The sequence below is a fragment of the Cynoglossus semilaevis genome, chromosome 6 (assembly GCF_000523025.1).
Source record: "Cynoglossus semilaevis isolate Cse_v1.0 chromosome 6, Cse_v1.0, whole genome shotgun sequence".
Lineage (NCBI taxonomy): Eukaryota > Metazoa > Chordata > Actinopteri > Pleuronectiformes > Cynoglossidae > Cynoglossus > Cynoglossus semilaevis.
In genome coordinates this window covers 1,491,957-1,497,220 of record NC_024312.1, presented here as the reverse complement: position 1 = coordinate 1,497,220, position 5,264 = coordinate 1,491,957, and the positions used below count along the sequence as shown (strand labels likewise).

The 5,264-nt window shown below is 46.0% G+C and overlaps 1 long non-coding RNA gene across 1 annotated transcript; it reads left to right on the top strand.

Moving 5' to 3' along the window:
- The first annotated feature begins 365 nt into the window (after positions 1 to 365).
- Positions 366 to 4,780, top strand: LOC112487145 (uncharacterized). Its single transcript, XR_003049953.1, has 2 exons — positions 366 to 430; positions 4,458 to 4,780. It is a non-coding gene; the product is annotated as an uncharacterized LOC112487145 (long non-coding RNA).
- The last annotated feature ends 484 nt before the right edge of the window (positions 4,781 to 5,264 follow it).

Below are 5,264 nucleotides of genomic sequence, written 5' to 3'. Positions count from 1 at the left end.
ACTGACCATCAGAGGGCAGAAAGGAGCCTCAGAACCAAAGGTTCCAGACTAGTCTAGTCCAACGTACCATCAATGTCATTTATAAAAAAAACATTTTCTTATGTTTTTAAACATCTTTCCATATTTGGGACTTTCTTGTGTTAGCAGCAGCAAGCATGTGGTTCCTCTGGGATTTAAACCCAGAAGTCTCTGCTTCTAAGGCAGGCGTGCTAACCGCTACACTATGGAAGTAACAACTTTATCTCCTCTTTGTCTGTGTGAACTACAACTGAAGAATCCTAGACATGCTCCTCCTGCTGGAGAGTTAGACCCGTGTCTTCTAATCAGAAACACCTGCCTCCAATCAGCACACCACCTGCTGTCAACACTGTAGGAACCTTGGCTGTTCTGTCGGTTCTCACCAGAAGGGTCTGTACTGCTGTTGTCAGTGGTGAGTTTTGATTTACTTGTAAAACGAGATGTGTTAAAGATTCTGAGTTCTGTTGAGGTCGTCACCTTCATCTTCACAAAACATTAGTTTGAATTCTGAGGATTGTTGTTTATTCTTTGACTGATCTGATTGTTGTACAAACATTTATTTCACCTGCAAATGCAGTCCGTAGGCTGCAGCCCACATGGCAGGTCACTAACCACAGAGGTGACAAAAGAACATGTTCTAATCTAATATTTTAGAACTTTGAAGAAATACCAAGGACACTCTCGTCTGGGAGACCAGAGAAGAAACAGAACATGTGAAACATTGTGGCGTCTGTGGAGAAGACTAAAGTCTGTGCAGCAGCTCTTGTCCAAGTTTTTGCTTCTAGTTTGAGAAGCTTTTTTTCAGGGACAAAAACAGAGGTCAGGCTGCTCTGCACATCAAATGTGGAGGTCAAACTGATCCACGTATCAAATGGAGAGACCGACCTGGGCCTGGGCCACACATCACACACTGGGGCAGCATCGGGCCACACACTGGACACATTTAATCTGCCCCCCCCACCCCTCCCCTCCTCTGGGGACAGAGAAGCTCAGACAGACAACACACACAGGCGCGCCGACTTACATCACCTCTGGCAGCTCGAGTGCTCCTTCTCTTCGTGGCTTTTCTCCTTTTCTTACCTTCCACTGTGGACAATCTCCTTAACACCACAATAGCATGGAGGATCCCTTTAGACCACAATGCCTTGCTGCCGCAGCACGGACAATCCGGTCCAGCTACAAAGCACAACATTCTCTGCTGCTCAGCTTCAATTAGCTGTGCTCTGATACATCTGAATGCAGCTCCAATACGGCCGTGGTACAATTTAAATATGGCTCAAAACATCTCACTTCAACCTCACTGATTCTCAAAGCAGCTTCAAAACTCTGTGGCTGCATTTTAACACACGCCTCAGTTCATCTGAATGCAGCGGCCGCAGATCTAAATAGGAGAACGGGGCAGTGAGTCTGTGAGAGCAGCTCAGATTCACTACCTGAAGCCCCTCGGCGTTGGCCGCCGTGGATGAATGAGTGACAGAAAGGAGAGAATTCCCGTCGGGCCGTCCAGTCAAGGGTTCAGCTTGACTCATAACGGCGGGAGCTTAACGCTGACTTAACAAACTGAATGCTTGTCACGACTGGTGACTGAAGTATGTTGACCGTCGCTGGTTGTTCTGTGAACGATTCAGTTTGTCTTGAATCAACATTTACCCACAAATACCATGTGGATGTGTTTACTGTCCTCTCTGAAGCTCTTCACTGAAGAGTCCCAGGAAGACCAGGCTGTTCCCTCCACCACACACACACACACACACACACACAGACGTTCCAGTTTCACCTAAGTCTTCATTACTGAGATGGACTTTTCATTAACAAAATGGAGACCATTTATCCAGCAGGAGGTGCAATAAAGATTAAAAATCACCAAATCCTTGGAAATGTTGGGAACTACGGGACTCATGTATCACAGAGAAGAGAAATGTTGATGACGCTGGAAAACACACGTGAAGTTGGACCAAGGTGACCTGTGGATCAAACGCACTCTGTTCAGCCCTGCCCTGTGATGGATGATTTAGAGCAGACGACCAGCTGAACAATTCAATACATTATATACAAATAAAAAGTTCTACCAGTGAACTGTTGGCTGAGGTATTCCATGACACAGAAATGTTCGTTTTTCAGAGATTTATACTTAAAATCCAACCCCCCCGTTTACCCTCCCCCCCCACTACCTGCTTTATTTTTGCTCTTTATTGCCACCTACATTTCTTTTCTTTTTTAAAAAACAAATGTCAAATGACTGGCTGCAGCGTTTCCTGGTTATTTGTCACTGGATATTATTGTAAGATGTAACCAGAGGTGAACGGTTCAACTTAAACCCGTTTAATAAACAGCGCGGTGATCGCGGCCTCTCCAGTCCTAAAGTGTCAGTTCATGCAGTCTTCTTGGAGTGGAAAGTGAAGAGGAGCTCCAATAAGAGGCTTTACTAATGTGAAGAGAGGCCCGTCACCCATTATGTACTTGTACTTATTGGCTCCTTTGGGAACACAAGAGGCTTTGGCTGCTCACTGGCTGCATGGAAGCCAAACAATAAAAGACTGTAGAGAGCGTGGAGCAATGGATACAACTGTTGTGCTGACTGAAGCTTACCTTAACTGGCTAGAGTGAGGGAGGGAGGTCCAGTAAGAGGCTTTGACTGAATACAAGACCTCAGGACAAAGGACAGCTAGCTGAACGGAGGTGATGAAGACGTCCAGCCCACCCTGGATACTTGAAAGACTGAAGCCTGACAAAAGGCTGTGGCCGGGTCTCAGCTGATCAAGTGTCTCTATAAAGGCTCCTCACACAGGACAGGATGACCTCGGGGCCCTCGTGTGATTGGTGATAATTAATGGGCCAAACAGAGTGACTGAGTTTTAAATGAACTGTAAATACATCGTATCCAGTGACCACAGTGAGACGAAACGGTGTCACTCATCCACTTTGAGCTGTGTGTCACTGACATTTATGGTCAAATGTTTTGATTTTTCTTCCAATCCGATGTTGCTGTATTTGACCACATGGCCATAAAACAGTTGTCTCTTTAAATGAGTGAACATCCAGTAACTCTGAGAGGAAAAGGTGTAAACTGATGGGGAGCGGGATGTAATTCCAGCCACTTACATTTTCTTTCACACACACACACACACACACACAAAATCAGTCTCCCAGACAGTGTGTGTCATCACTTAGCCGGCGGGTACAGTTGTTTTCCTGTCCGTCCCTGGAGACCAAACTGACACAGAGACGACCCAGGAGACTGTTTAAGGCTGCCAACAAGCACACGCACACACTGGACACACACACACACACACAGGACAACAAACGTATGTGTACGTGTGTTCTCCAGAGAAGCTCCTGACTGGAGGCTCCGCCCTGTGTTTCTATAGCAACAGGCATGTCATAACAGTTCCCTCTAATAATGTCACCAGGCTGCACACAGGTACACCATCATCTTCATCACCTTCATCATCATCACCATCATCATCATCACCATCACCATCATCTTCATCACCATCACCATCATCCCCATCATCTTCATCACCTTCATCATCATCACCATCATCATCATCACCATCATCATCACCATCATCATCTTCATCATCATCATCATCATGATTTGGTTTTTTTTTGGTGGTCAGGTGGTCAGGAGGTCAGGTGGTCAGGTGGTCAGGGCCGTGACTCACCCGTTGGTTGTTTGAGTATTAGTGAAGTGGTTTAAACAGAAACAAAGTAAACGATGACGGTCAGTGAAGCAGCTGTTCTCTGTGACTTCACCCTGTGGTCAGGACCAAACACACACACACACACACACACACCTTTTGTCTCTGTGTTAAGTGTTAAGTGATTCCCACAATACGTGATTATGCCGAGCCATTGAGCAAAAGCAGAGAGAGGGAAAGGCCTGGTGTAAACAGTTACTGATCCTGGACAACCACACCACCAGGGGGAGTCCTTTGTAGGAGAGTTTGACAAAATGTCGTGCCTCATTCAAATGTGTTGGCCAATCAGATAATTGTATTATATGTGAGACAATACGTTATTTATCTTATTTACCGTATAAGTTGCGCTTTTTTCTCATCCTTTGGCTAGGTTTCCGACTTATACTCAGGTGCGATTATATATTAAAATATATAATTTCACTGAGCAGCTGGTCATCAGTGCTGGAGGTGAATCGTTAGCCCTGATTGGTTGAAGTCATACTGACAAATACCAACACTTCAAAATCCCCATGACTATGAGTCGCATGTTTTTGTATTTTGAACCANCCGCCCCCCACTCCTCCACCTGTCTCTCCATCTCTAGTTTTTAGTTGGACTCAATAAACATCAAGAAAAAGAATCATTTTTTTTCCAAGAAAAAGCCTGATTCTAGCAGTTCATGTGGTCTCTGACAGCTCCACGTTCCTCCGCTGCTTCACTTTATCAACTAATGGCTGAACGTTTGTCCTCTGTCGTCAGGTCAGCGCTTGAAAAGTCGCTCCTGTCAAAGCTTTTATAGTGAGTGAAACGTCGGAGCAGAATTGTCTTGTCGCTGTCAGGACTCAGGCTTCTGGCTGCCGCACGTCATCATGTGACACTGGTTTCATCTCCTCCTCCTCCTCCTCCTCCTCTTCATCTACAGCTTCATCATCAAACAGCTCCAATGGATTGAAGTGGTTTTTCCTGCTAGAATCTCTCCTGGCTGATCGTGTTATTTTAAATATGGTGTAACTGTATCATTATTATCATGATGTAACATCCCATAATGACACAGCAGTATTAAATATATCTTATTTTGTTCATTAAGTGTGTGTGTGTGTGTGTGTGTGTGAGACACCTCTCCAGCCCTTTGTTGATAACACACAGATCTTTGGTGGCTGTTGGAGGAGGTGAGGGTTTGTGGTCAGGGCAGGAGGGCAGAAGGGCAGGTAGAGAGGGGCAGATTAAACAGGACAGGGCAGAGAGGGGGGTCAAGGGGGAGGGGTCCACGGCCTGTTGGGCGCCAGTGAGCCAGCACAGATTACTCACGCTTAACCTGGACTGGAGCAGCTTAGCTCTGACCAGGACACACTGCACTCTGTTCTTCTGTGCTCGGCTCAGTAGGAAGCCCCTCCCCCTGGACCCCCCCCCCCTCCACTGAGAGCTGGAGATTTTCCCTCTCTCTTTCTTTTCTTTCATTCACACCTGCAGTGTTTCACTGATGGCACTGAGGCACTGTTCTGACTGTCAACGTTCTGACTGTCAACGTTCTGACTGTCAACATTCTGACTGTCAATGTTCTGACTG